This window comes from Diabrotica undecimpunctata, chromosome 5, assembly GCF_040954645.1.
Source record: "Diabrotica undecimpunctata isolate CICGRU chromosome 5, icDiaUnde3, whole genome shotgun sequence".
Taxonomy (NCBI): domain Eukaryota; kingdom Metazoa; phylum Arthropoda; class Insecta; order Coleoptera; family Chrysomelidae; genus Diabrotica; species Diabrotica undecimpunctata.
Window position 1 is genome coordinate 128,109,936 of NC_092807.1, and position 15,410 is coordinate 128,125,345.

The 15,410-nt window shown below is 36.1% G+C and overlaps 1 protein-coding gene across 1 annotated transcript in view; it reads left to right on the forward strand.

The window, feature by feature from the left end:
* The window catches only part of Dp (transcription factor Dp), a 47,564-nt gene that overhangs the window by 2,757 nt on the left and 29,397 nt on the right, over positions 1–15,410 (forward strand). The gene's annotated exons all lie outside the window — the stretch shown is intronic.

Here is a 15,410-nt window from a genome sequence, read left to right on the forward strand (position 1 = left end):
ATGTGAGGCCTTGCATTTAGATCAAAGTATTTCCTATATATGGTGTGAAGGGAACAGTGTGTGAAAAGAAACAAAATTTCTGAATTTTACCTTTCAGTCTGTAAAGAGCCTTCATGTAAAGACACCAAAACCATTCTTGTTGTTGTTGATGAATAACTCTTAAGTGTCGATCAAAACTATTATTAAAAGTAGACACAAACATGTGATACTAGTTTATGTTATGTTTCTTTCTGTTTTTTTAATGGTTGTTACTTTTTATTGTTAATTTAGAATTGTTACATTAAACACGTTATGTTAAAGAATAAAACTGTCTATTTTCTTTGTTTTTAAAGATACCAGTGAAATTAAAACAACAAAATGTTGACAAAACATGAGACTACCCTTGCACCTTGTCCTCCCTACAGGATGTCTTAAACTTAACAAAAGAAAAATATTCTTTTTTCTTCCACCCAGTATAAGCTCAAAAGAGAAGTTTGAGTAAACCTTAGCCCAACAGTGTAAATACCAAAGAAAAAGTCTAAAATAATAAAAAAAAAATACCAAAATCCAATAATCCATTCACAAGAAAATCAACTATCAAAATAAGCATAATTTTTGGTGGTGCAAATAGTAAATTTTTATACTTTTAAGGTACTATTATCATCTAGAATGCTAAAAATGCCACATTTTCAATATTTTTTTTGTAAACTTTTGAAGATTACAAAACTTTTTTTTTCAATTTTTTCCATTATTTGTGTGTTTTAAAGAAGGCGCCAAAAGTTTTTGGCCCAAAAATTACTGTTCCATAGCGGACAGTTAATCTCTAAAACAGAAAATCTGAAATGTAAAATTCATGAATGATTTTAAAAAAGAAGGGCCCTTATGTGATAGTTTACCAGAAAAGTTGAAAAATTTTAAATAGAAACAAAATACTGGACAATTAAAAAATTGTTCAAAAATTGACCTTTTTTCTACTTTTTTCAGTCACAAAAGTTTTATTTTTTTTTTCTTTGTCAAATTGTGGTAAACTATCATCGAGAAAACCAAAACAAACAAAATGCATAAAGGTTTATTAAAATTGACGGACTAGATCCCGAGATTAACTGCTAGTTTCAAAAAACGTAGTTTTTCTCAAAATATTTTATCTACAGATATAGTTGGTTGATTTTTAAAAAACCTTGATGCATTTTGTTTGTTTTCGTTTTCTTTATGATAGTTTTCGACAATTTGATCAAAAAAAAAGAATACAATTTTTGTGACAGAAAAAAGGTCAATGTTTGAGCAATTTTTACAAATGTCCGCCATTTTGTTTTGTTGTAAGAATTTTCAATTTTTCTGGTAAACTATCACATAAGAGCACTTATTTTTTAAAACCCTTCTAGAATTTTATGTTTCATGGGGCAGTAATTTTTGGCACCATTTTGTCAACTTTTTTACTCATAAAGAAGAACTTTACTCATAAAGAAATCGGACTATTATCTCAAATTAAATTCAGACAACGGCAAAACGACAAACGACAAAAAATGGGAAATACATACCATTTCACCATATAGCGGAGATTGAAAGGAAGAGTGCTGTTACATAGTAGCGGTTTAAATTTAATAAAAGCTTGTCTTGATTGTTCGGTACGGCATTTTATTTCTTGTTGAGGATCCCATTGGTCATTCACTATCATTTCCAAGTATATGAATGTTTTCACTTGCTCGATTGGAGCGTTAACTACTTGCAGCTGTACTCTTAAAAATGCATTTTTTCTTATTGCTATGTATTTAGTTTTTCCAGGATTTATCTTTAAGCCATATATTTTTCCTACCATATTTATTTTATTTAGCATCAACTGCATATTATGTTAGTTGTTGGTGATTATAGCGGTGTCGTCGGCGTAACGAATGTTATTTATCAGGTACCCGTTGACCTTCATACCACACTCTTTTGCCTCTGCAAAAACATTCTCCACATAGAGGTTGAACAGCACATGAGAGATAGCTCGATAGTTCGACTCCAAGATATTCAAATCTCGAGAATTGCTTAATTATTTTATCGCTGTAATTCTTCGCCACTATGTTAAATATCTGTGATGTGCGATGTAGGTTAAAGTTTGCATAGCAGAGGATCTTTATTTTTGTTTTCATCCATTTTACAATATTGAAATGTGAAAATCTTGAATTATCCATGTCTGTCCGTTGCAGTTCCAGAGTTGCAATCGGAAGTACTGTTTTAAAGGCGCTGAAATAATACAAGCGATATATTACTTGACACGCCGGTAAGACGAGTACAAATATATACTTTCGGTTTTATGCCTGTCTGTACATCCGTCTGTCTATACGTGAATATAACTACTCTGTCATTAGAACAGATATAATGACAAATGGGGTGTCAAATAAAAGTTAGAACCCAAAAATTTTATTAAAGGTAAGAAAGTTGATCTCGAACTTCCAATACCAGAGTTGTAACCGAAAGTACTTATATAAAGCCGTCAAAATAGTTTAAGCGACATTATTATAGTTTATTCGTCTTCCGGGTTTGGACCGTGTCATTTGTGAGTGACCCAAAAGTGGGTTCATCTCGACGTTTCGCTACAATTGTATGTAGCTTCTTCAGGAGAACAAAAAAGAAAACAAAAGACAGGAAGATGGGTAGTTAGCAACGGTAATTCAGTTACTCAACGCAACCAGAGGCGAATACTAACTACCAAGATGGGCATTTGGTCACAGTAACTCAACTACTTAACGCAGCCAGAGGTGAAAACCAAATGCCAGGACAGGGATTCACGTCCAACAGCTCAGAACACTAACGCGTCGAGAGGCGGGGAGTGAATCCGACGATTACTCTGTTAGTGTTCTGAGCTGTTGGACGTGAATCCCTGTCCTGGCATTTGGTTTTCACCTCTGGCTGCGTTAGGTAGTTGAGTTACTGTGACCAAATGCCCATCTTGGTAGTTAGTATTCGCCTCTGGTTGCGTTGAGTAACTGAGTTACCGTTGCTAACTACCCATCTTCCTGTCTTTTGTTTTCTTTTTTGTTCTCCTGAAGAAGCTACATACAATTGTAGCGAAACGTCGAGATGAACCCACTTTTGGGTCACTCACAAATGACACGGTCCAAACCCGGAAGACGAATAAACTATAATTCTGACTCTGGCCGTGGAAGCCTACGATTTCATTTAAGCGACATTGTTCGACCGGTTTAGTAAGACGAGATTGAATATATACTTCTGGTTTTTCGATCACTTCTCGTTAAAAAGTTGTAAGCGAAAGTGCCACATTATAATCACAGAGATACTACATCTGACATATCAATCGAAGCCTATTGAAAAGTCGAGCTCGGATATTTAGTTCCGGTTTTAATATCATTTCTGGTTAAAAAGTTGACCAGAAGTTTGGCAAAATGACCCAAAATTAGTGAAATATGATATCAATCCCCGCAAAATTACATGAAGAGTTCAAATATCGACTTTCGGTTCTACTTCCGGTCACGTTGGGTGAAAACCGCCTCTCTAATCAGTGCTGTGTTTGAGATATATTATACCAGATATAGATATTAAGTCTTTTGCGTATGTTGAGGCCTAAAAAGACATTGCAGAATGTTTCTTGCGATTCTTGCATGGACCTGTATTTCATCAGTAATATCTTTAAGTACTTTTTGTACAGACCTTAAATAAAAGACCTCTCTTCACCTTTTCTAATACCAATTTGCGATGACATGGTATATTCTACTTTTAATCTGGCTTTTTAGTAGCAGTGGATCTGATCTGTTTTCTCTTATTAATTTGATAAAAACTTCTACACTGCCTCCAATAGTTGTTAATATCTTCAACTGTGCAGCCTTCCAGCTTGCTTTCGAGACTTTTCTCGAATCTCTTAGCTATCTCAGGATTCTTCAACGCTTCTACTTTAAACCTTTTCCTCTTTAACTCCTTTTTCTTTCTTTGCATTGGAGATTCTAGCTCTTAGTTTAGCGTGTAGTAGGTAATGGTCCGTGTCTATGTTCGCCCCGCGTTTTGCACGTACGTCTATCAAGTCGCTGAAGTGTCTTGCGTCAACCACCACATAGTCGATTTGATTTACTGTATTCCCATCTGGACTTTTCCATGTTCCCTTATGTATATCTTTGTGCCTGAAGCATCTGCTGGCAATCACCATGTTCATTGAGGAGGCCAAGTGTATTAGTCGAGTTCCGTTGTTGTTTGACTCTCCATGTAAATTGTGAATTCCAATGGTTGGCATGTATGCCAACCTCTACTTACCTATCTTTGCATTAAAATCTCCTATTAAGACCATTACGTCATTTCTAGGACAATGTTTTATGATATTTTCCAGTTGTTCATAAGCTCCTCAGTTGGTGCATGAGCATTTATTATTGAATATTTAAAGAATTGACCTCTGATTCTTAGTGTGCATAATCTTTCGTTGAGGGGTTGGAAGTCTATTACAAGGCGCTTTACTTTTTTATTCACTATGAATCCCGTTCCTAGTTTGTGTTCCGTCGGATGGAAGCTATAATATATCGTATAATTCTTTTTCTCTAATATTTTATTTCCCAACCATCTTATTTCCTGAAGTTCAATTATATCGCTCTTATATACTTCTACACTGTTAATGAGAGACTGCAAGGCTCTTGTCCTGTATAGACATCTTACATTCCACGAGAATAATCCTAAATCATTGTCCTTTTTCGCGCCGAGTCGTCGTCTAGATTTCAGTCCGGAAACTTTACCTTGAATTCTCGAACATGTTGTTTTTTACGGTGTCGGGGTGTTAACCCTACGCCCAACCCCCAACCTGGAGAACCAGTTCACTTGCTCTCGTCAGTTTCCGACCCAACTTTCCACCCGGGTTGGATACCGTATCTCCAGTTGGGTTGCTTGGTTTAACAGGGGGCACCAGCGTGAAGGTGAGAGTCGGATTTGAGTAGAAGAGGCTAAGTGGAGTAAACTGGAAGCAACTCCATGTTTTCGCGTTCTACCCCTTTACCCTCCGACGTCAGAGCTTTGGTAGTCGATATATCCAATAAGTTGGAATCGGTATCGAGTATTAATCAGCTTCCTTGCACTTGCTGTTGTAAGCTTTTGTGGCCTTGCCACGTGTCAATATCATAAAACCTAAAATTATGTGTACAAATAAAATAAGAGATTATTTAAAATTAACACAGTTTAACACTAAACACACAAAAGGCTAGGACTTGTCCTTCGTCCACGAGTTGTTAAAAAACGACCCACAGTACCATCGATATGTGTATAGAGCGTAAAGATTGGCCGTAGGTCCTTGAGTCAAAGAGAAAGAGAACTATCAAAACCTCCAAATCATAGCGTTCTACTATATATTATTACCGATACGATACAAAAATCGTTAGCATTACCGTGTCCAACATTTACAAGCCACCTGCTACGTCTTGGCCAGCTCAAGCAATTGAAGTACATCCTCACCCTGCTGTATACGTTGGAGATTACAATAGCCATCATTAACAGTGGAAGTACAAAAATAGTGATGCGAATGGGAATGCTTTAATAAAATGGGCAGAAGACGAACACCTGTACCTTTTGTTTGATGCCAAAGATTGACCAACCTTCAGATCCGCAGCATGGAGGCTGGAATACAACCCCGACCTATGCTTCGTCTTCTCGACCGACAACAAAGACTTACCTCTAGGGGCTTCACGAAGAGTTATAACTAATTTCCCACACAGATAACATCGACCAGTAATAATAGAAGTAGGGTCGCAAATCCTCTTCTTTATTTGTCGTCTTCTACCGAAGGTTGGCGACCATCAAACGATAGGTTTCTCTGTTTTGTGCCGCATATATTATGTTCGCAGCTTTTGGTATTTGAAACCATTCTTTCAAGTTTCCCAGCCAGGATTTTTTCTTTCTGCCCAAACCTCTTCTACCTTCAATCTTGTCTTCCACGATAAGCTGTAGCAGACTGTACTTATCATTACGGAACACATGGCTCAGGTATGACGCTTTCCTCCTTTTAACAGTTGTTAACAATTCCACCTCTTTACCCATTCGTCTTAATACCCCTGTGTTGGTCATTCTGTCTGTCCGAGGTATTCTCAGTATGCGTCGATACAGCCACATTTCTAGAGTCGCTAACTTCTTTATAGTTGCTGCTGTTAACGTCCACACTTCAACTTCGTAAAGTAGCGTAGAGAGTACGTTGCATTTCGTGGCGCGCTATCGGAGGTTAACGCTTAGGTGGCGGTTGCCTAAGAGCTTTCTCATTTTGATGAATTTGGATCTTGCTATTTCATTTCGGATCTTAATCTCTACGTCTGGGTCCCACTTATCATTTACTGTATATCCCAGATATTTAAATCGGTGTACTCTTTCAATATGTTCGGCTTCAACAGTCAGGTCGATATGTTGAATGTTTTTTTTTACTGATCACCATAAATTTAGTTTTCTTTCTATTGATCTTCAGTCCAAATTGGTTGTCAGTTGTATTTACTCTATTTAGCATCATCTGTAAATCTTCGATGTTATCGGCCAGTATAACAGTATCATCTGAATATTTAAATTACTTATTGGTACGCCATTAATCTTGATGTCCTCGTTGTACTCTTCCAGTGCCTCTAGAAATATTTGTTCCGTGTACAGGTTGAAAAGCAGTGGCGAAAGAATAAAGCCCTGTCTAACCCCTCTCGAAATGGTTACGTTTTCACTCAGGATGTAAATCCCTTTAATTAGTTCTATCCCACGTCCAAGATGGAATTTTAAAAAGGCCAACTGGATTGACTTCTCTGCGGATCTGGATAAATACCTAGGGTAGATTACACCTAATATAAAAAACTACCACAGATTTGTTGGTGCCGTGCTAAGGTAGCCAAAAAACACATACCAAGAGGCTATCGCAAAGAATATAACCCTGGCTGGTCGGAAAATAGCGAGTAATTATATCAGAGCTTTCTCGAAATTATCGACCAAAAAATAACGGATGAACTACTGTACAGCCTAGATGCCGCTAGAAGCCAAAAGTGGACCGAAACAGTAGAAAGTCTAAACTTCCAGAAATCAAGCAGACAGGGATGGTCATTACTAAGAAAATTAGGAAGTGGTGTTCGTACGAAACGCTGAGAGGTAGCCGTAAAGCCAGGTGCCGTAGCATCACATATAGTAAAAACATCCAGGGCACCAAAGGATAAAGCACACACCATCTACGTAAAGAGAGAACTTAAAACATGTAGCCACAGAAACGGAGCATTCCCTCCCCTTCACCAGCGAAGACATAGAGACTCTTAAAGACGTTAAGCCAGCAAAAGCACCAGGATTTGATAATATTCACCCTGAATTCCTAATAAATTGTGGCAAGTATACAAAAGTTTGGCTGGCTCGATTTTTCACAGACATCATGGAAACTGGAAATATTCCACAAGAACTAAAGCGCTCTAAGATAATAGCCATACTAAAGCCATGCAAACCCGCCGACAGCCTAAAAAACTACAGAACAATTGCGCTTCTCTCTGCCAGGCTTATATATAATAGAATCAGTACAGAACTGTTCCAGGTGATCCCAGTCGAACAAGCGGGTTTTCGACCAGAACGAAGCTGCGCGGACCAGGTAATGTCACTCACCACCTACATCGAAGCAGGTTTCCAAAGAAGACTTAAAACTTCAGCGGCATTTATTGATCTCTCGGCATCTTACGATACAGTATGGAGAGAGGACCTTATATACAAAATTCTCCGTGCAATCCCCTGAAAACCAATAGAACGCCTAATAGATAGCATGCTCAACGATCGATGTTTAAAGTAGTGATGGGCACAGATATCAGCCCACCAAAGAAATTTAAGAATCGCCTACCACAGGGGTCAGTGCTCCCTCCACTACTATTTAGCTTATACCTAGGAGATATGCCGGAAACACAATTAAGAAAGTTCGGGTACGTCGATGACTGGGCCCTCACTACACGATGCAGAACACTAGAAACATCTGAAGAAGTTCTGACGGAAGACTTATGCATATTGGGCAAATATTTTCGCAAGTGGCGACTTCAACCAAATGCATCCAAAACAGAAGTTAGTTGCTTTTACCTGAACAATACACTTGCTGGAAAGGAACTCAACATACGGTTAGAAAATGCCACACTTACCCACAACAAAACACCGAAGTACCTGGGCGTAACAGTAGACAGAACGCTACCATTTAAAGAGCATTTAACAAAAACTGCCCAAAAGTTGAGTACAAGAAATAAAATTATACAGAAGCTCTGCGGTACCACCTGAGGAGCATCGGTTTCCACTCTCCGCTCTAGCTCTTGCCTTAGCCCTTGTTTTCTCAACCGCTAAATATTGTGCTCCAGTCTGGCTACACCGTCCACACGTAAAAAAGGTCGACAATCAGCTGCACAGCACTATGAGGATGATAGCTGGTACAATTAAATCAACTCCCACCCAATAGTTTCCAGTATTAAGTCACATCCCACCTCCACATTTACGACGAGTCGACGCACTTACACGTGAATACAAAAAGGTCATGAACAATATAAACCTGCCGATCCACCAAGATACCGAGGATGCACGAAATACCCGTCTCCGTTCTAGAAAACCACCAATGAAAACGGCAAGAATGATACATGAGTAGTTCAACATCACAAATACATGGTCCCAGGAATGGAACGAATGGCAAAATAACATGCCCTGCATTACCCACAAGCCACCAGGTTTTGATATTCCACGCAAAACATGGTCCACTCTAAATAGGATCCGAACCAGATATGGCAGATGTGCATACATGCTACATAAATGGGGAAAGAACCCGTCTCCTCAATGTGACTGTGGGGAGAACCAAACCATCAACCACATTATTGAAGAGTGTCCCTCAAAATCCTACAATGGTAGCCCTGAAGACTTCCTGTTTGCAACTTCAGAGTCAATTGATTATATTAATATTAATACACTTGATGTTTGTTTGTAACTATTTAAAGTTTGTCATATACCTATTTTACTAGTGTTTGTAATTTTGTTCTAAATGTGTTGTAATTGCCTTACGATAAATAAATAACCGCTACTATACATAATGAACGCCATGTTATTGGAATTGCCAATTGGATTCTTGGAATCCCTGGTTTCCAAACAATTTAGATTGCATTGAATAAGCGCTCGTTTTATCAATATTTTTAGAGTATAATTTTTATAAAAACTGTATTTCTCTTTTGTTTGTTTACAGCTTCGAAATGCCATACAGTTAATTAAAGCATTGGAATTTTCATTTATTGATTTTTAGTTGGTCAATTTAAAACGAATTTTCGAGATTTAAGCTCTTAATTAATGTATCCTAAAATAAAAACTAAAGTGATTAAAATGTATATAACGCCATGTAAAGACGCCCATGTACTGACAACGTTATGCAATATTTTATTTAGTTCATAAACAATCATTTTTAATATCGTTTATATTTAACTCAAATAACTGGTTTCTCTATCAAGTCATAAAATCATACCATGTTGTGACTCTCTTTTGCTTGATTCATTAAAAAATTAAAAAGCCCCTTAATTAAATTTCTGCTGTGGCAGACACCAACCTTCATAATGTGGCAACAGGAAATGCAGGATTGTATGTTTGCTTAGGACTCCCATCTGCATATATTGTATACACGTTTATTTTGTTTTTGTTAATAGAGATAAACAAGTTTTATCTCGTTAGCCTACTCTTGATGTAGGACGTGTGTGTGGTTTATGTTCATACACGAATGCATCATAAAATAAAATAATTTTTTAATGTCTGAAAAGAGGTTTATGTGCTGTAGGTTAGATTTTTAGAATTCAATTTTTGTTGATTTTGACGTTAGGAGTGAATGTTTATCAGTTGGTAAGTCATATTCTGTACACATACTAAGTGACATAGAAATACAAACATCCATTACAAATTATATTTTTAAAATATTTTTTACAATTATACAGGGTAGGAAAATAAACAATTTTTCAATGAAATTGAATCGAAATTTGCAATTAAAATTTCAATATGATTGAATCAACTTACAGGGGTAAGTCAATTAATAATGTACTTTGATCAAATGAAATTTATATATCGAGCACAGTTTATTAATTAAATCTTGCCCAAGTACTTTCGCTTCCTAGAGCATCTTCAGGGGCATTTCGTCAAAATTAAACCTATCCAACAATCTTTGAGAATGTCATTCTCTCTCCTAATGCCAATCAACATGTAGCTTCGACGTTTTTAAAAAAATTTAAACTGTTTGTCCTTATGTCGTGTAGTGTTAATGTACAATTTTATGTTTATGAGCATTCAACCTTATATGTATCATTCAATTAATAATGTGTTAATGCATTTCGGTGGACAACACACTCTTGGATGCGCCTGGGCTCGCTTTTGGTTAGGTGGTCAATGTCCTCCTGGGGTATCTCGTTCCATGCTCTAATTAACCCATCCCAAAGTGCTCCCAAAGTTTAAGGAGGATGCTCTAAATTAAGAAGTCTATGAACGGTGAATTGTGAACTTCAAACGTGAATTTCAAACAAACCCAACCTGTATACTCACCTAAACAAATCCCTTCGTACGACCTTTCATCGGACATGAAATCCTTAATTCATTTCACTTCCATCTTCTTCTTACGACGCCTATCCGTTCCGGATGTTGGCGATCAACATGGCTATCCTAACTTTGCTTGCTGCTGTTCTGAATAGTCCGGTTGTCGATGTATTAAACCACTTTCTCAGGTTTGAAGCCAAGATATTCTTCTTCTCCCTGGGTCCTCCCTTCCCAAATACATTGCCCTGAAGAATGAGTTGCAACAAGCCGTATCTCTGTTCATTCCTCATAACATGGCCAAGATATTCTAGTTTGCTCTCTTTGATGGTGTTAATAATCTTGCATTCCTTGCTTATTCTACGTAGGACCTCAACATTAGTCACACGATCCACCCATGAAATTCTCAAAATACGTCTGTAACACCACATCTCGAATGCCTCGAGTTCACTTCCATGATCCTTTTTAATGTCTTCCCTGAACAGAGGAGTGACACTATCCGTTATCTCAACCAAATGTCCAACACACTATATGGGTACACCATATCTACCTCCTGTTACAATACCCACACACATTACCCAAATATATACTTATCATTTACCCACATATACACTTTACCTCCACCAAGCTCACAATCATAAACATATAAAAACCCAGAGAAAAAGCCATCAACACACAACCAATAACTACACTAACATACCAACAACTCACAAACACACACCCTAATATCAAACAACAAACAGTGAGCACCACACACTCCTTAAGAATCGAATTCAAATCACAAGGACAACGGGAGATTGGTTTTCTGTGGTTTCCCAATCTCATTGCACAACGATACCTGATCCTAGGTGAGGATATAGCCACAGCTATCCTCCACGCGTTTATATCCAAACAAAACAAACGGCCAACAATCTGAAAGGGACCGTTTTCCCACGGAACTTGTACTTTGTAGCGGGATTGGTCCATACGGCATCCAAAAAAGGTGGAAATAATTCTTCTGACACTCTTGCTTTACAGCTGGACCACATCCTGTCTCGGAGAACAACAACTTGAGATTCACGCCAACCAATATACCACCCTTGAAGACGCGCAAAGCCTAATCCTGGTTCAATGGTGAAATCGACGATAAATTGTTCGCATCCCAAATTGGTCTTCCATGTTCTGTAAACAATCGATTTGCAATAGACCTGGTAGTGGACAAGCGGTGTCCTCTAGCCGTTAACCTTAAAGCCGGGTCCAGATTATGTAACAAAACATGTTAATAACAAAGTTGTACATCAAATCTGTTGTACAGCTTTGTTCTGTACCTTGTTATTATATAGCATAAGCATCCCCACTATATAACAAAAAACAAAACAACAAAATGCGGATAACTTTTGCAGCATTTTAGGTGGATAGCTGGTAATTAATCAGTATATAAAATGGCGTCATATGTAGGGGATGCCGTCATAGCAGCAGCAGCTTGTGTAATTTTGTGCAGGCGATACCATTATAACTCACTTTTTTTTAGTTTATAGGAGAGCGATATAAAAAAATTTCGACATTTTATTTTTTTACTTCGTCAATTTTAATGTTTTATGTAGTTTTCTTGATCCACACCTTTTCTCAGCTTTTCACTTTCATATACTGCATTGTTGTTAAAATTACTGGTCCTGATTTAGGTCGAGTTACAATGCCAAGTTTTTCAAGCACTTTTGGTGAAGATCATTGTAAGTCGTTTATACAATGATATTTCAACAAAGTATGTACAAACAAAAAGCAAATATAATAATATCTGTTAGATTTATTTATTACAAAATAAGCATTTACAAATTATAAACAATAACCTTCCGCAGATTCAGTTACAACTGTTGCTGTTTTCTTAGAAACCTCCTTATCATGATTTTAGGCTTTACTTTCAACACATTTGTTTGCAATCTCTCTCTGTTTCTCTCTCTCCTCTCTCCGTCTCTCTGTTTCTCTCTCCGTCCCTTTGTTTCTCTCTCTCTCTCTCTGTTTCTCTCTCCGTCCCTTTGTTTCTCTCTCTCTCTCTCGAGAGAGAGAGAGAGAGAGAGTTAATATGCGCCCGAATGGAATTTTTAATATTTTCATCTTCAGCAGTTGCTCTGTTCTATGGCGACCAGGCATATCTCCAGGTATAAAGCCTCCACCTTCCTATTAATTTTTTTGAATAGCGTAGATAACCACATATCTGTTATGTTAAAAGTGTCCAAAAATGTTTTTTTACAAACTTAGAGTCGGTGTTCTGCTAACTGCAAATTATATTCATATGTCCAGTTTCTTCTTGACGCTTTTAAATTTGTAACATTTCTCTCTTTTCTGAGAACATATCCACATAAATACGTTCTGTTTGTCATGATCAGCCATTTCCCAAAAAATATTAAATAATTTGACTATCATTTTCAGATAATTTCAATTTACATTTTCTGTCACATTTATCGTTACATCCATGTTCCAGTTCTCTCATTTTCGTTAATTTTCCAGTTTTACTACTATATTCTTGGCCAGAGTTCCACAGTTTCTTCATTTTTCAAACACTTGGATACCTCTGTCTCTCCCTTTCCAGATTTTTCTTCTTTGGGTATTGTTTTTTATTAACAGACGTATTTAAGGATGAACTTATACCTTTGGTACATGTAGAAGTTTCCGCTGTCGATGTATCTTGAGTATGTAATGTATTGTGAACATTTGGTACCTTATTTTTATCAGTAGAAGTTCGTTCGGTCGTAAATGATATACGTAGGTGTTATTATTTTTGTTTGAAATTCTAACCTAGTATTTTCACGCGAGTTTTTAAGATTTAAGACATGCTCAACACATGCTAATAAAGAATTTACTTCTTGCCTGTCATCTTTCTGATTAGAAGAGCCTGGTAAATTGATTTGAATGTTATTTTCATAGTAATATTTCACTAGCTTCTCCTATACCTTTGTATTTTTACTTATAAAATATTTAAATGATAATAGTGTATTAGCTATATATAGGTCATCGATTTTAAAGCATATCTACTAGATATTGAAAAACATTTATTAAATCTGAACTGTATAACCTAACTTTACATATTTCTGCATAAAATTTGGATTGTTTACAATGATTTATAATGAAGCCTTTAACCCTGCGTTGCGTTGGTGCGATGCTTGAAACTTACTTGCTTGGTATGGGGGTGGATGACATACCCCATAGCACAATACGTAACAAAAATTAATAATCGAGTATTTCCATTAAAAACTTATAATTTTTTTTAGGTAGGTATATTGTGTACACTTAGACGGTCCTTCCGGCCATAAATATTTTTCCCTCTATACTCTTACATACAAAATTAAAAACTAAGCATATGTACACGTTTCTTTTCAAAAAAATGTTCATTTGCGTTAGAAATGATAGTCATCATATGATTCAAGCAACCTTGTTGACTGATATCGTTTATTATAGCCGTGTGCATCATATGCTGATTCACACAAAAATAAGTATTTTGTGTGAAACGGCATATGTATGTATTATGTTTGCAGAATATACTACCGCAACAGGTAGTATATTTTTGGTACCCTTTAGATACTGATGAATTTCTTACTTCGATAATTTATTATCCTAATTTTTTTTACCGGTCTGTGGAATCATAGTATTTGTATTATATTCTTTTTTTCTTCGTCATTAATTTTAGAATATTCTCGTGATAAATTATTTTTCATTTTACTTTCATTGTTTACTTCAGTTTTGCCTGTCTCTCTTTAACATTTCTGTTTTGATTTTGTTTTATTTTATTTAAGTCTTCTCGAAAGCTAACTTAATTTTGTTTGTCAACATAGAACGCTAAAGTAAAAACCAGTAAACGCGCAAAACCGTTATATAATTTTGTATGCAGCATAATACACCCTTTTGGTTTGCCACGTGCTCTATTCAACAGATGGTTAAGTAAAAAATGCAGTGTATTTGCAGGTGGTTGTGAAATAGGGTCGATGAGGAATAACCGAATTCCATTATTATGGCCACAATGACATGGGGCGATAACGTCGACGACCTTTACAACTGGTACTAGAATTTAGTACGTTCATGTCTTAGTTCCTATATGCCAATTAAGTTCATTTTTTATTCCACACAACTGTATAGACGTGTTTGACAGTTAAAATATATAGTATTAGATATTACAAAAAGACTCTCATCTAGGGTTTCATCAATGTTTTAGTGGAAATATTTTTAAATAAACAATCAAAACGTCAAACTCATTATTTTGCACGTAACTTAACTTGTCTATTTAGAGAGAAGACGTCAACAGGCAACTTTTTAAAAAAAATAGACACAAAATGAGATATGCTAAATTAAAATCGGATGCTAAACAAAAAAGTTATTGCAAAATGAACAACAAAATCACTGTTTTTGAACATTGTTAATAACTTTTTTATTCTTTATTAAAATTTGTTTAAATGTTGTTTAATTTTTGTTGTTTAAATGTTTGTTTATGTACACAAAATGATTTAATAATAAATAGTTTTTTAAGGTTATAAACATTTACAATAATTCCGCAGAATTTAGTTCAAATTAAATGGCTAAAAAATATTTGGAAAGCTGGTTAAAAAACACAACTTTTAAATAAAAAAAAATGTTCTAGGACCCTTAAAAACCAAGATAGCCACCTGTTTAATCACTGTTACGTTAGTTACCAACATTAAAGGCTGACATTAACCAATCTCTTGGTATGTTATATATAGTATGTATGTTATACAGTAAAACCTCCCTTAACCGAAACGGCTGACAATTTCAATAATTTCGTCAATAAAAAGTAAATGTTTGTCGCAAAACGTAAACAATTCCGTTAATTTCACTCACCAATTGATGTCTATGTGTGTTGGGAAATCACAAAAACCAAGAGCTCTAAAAGATATTTCCGAAAAGGCATTTTAAGGTATAGAAGCCAAGAAAGTTCATGGATGTCGACCACTTTATTTTTA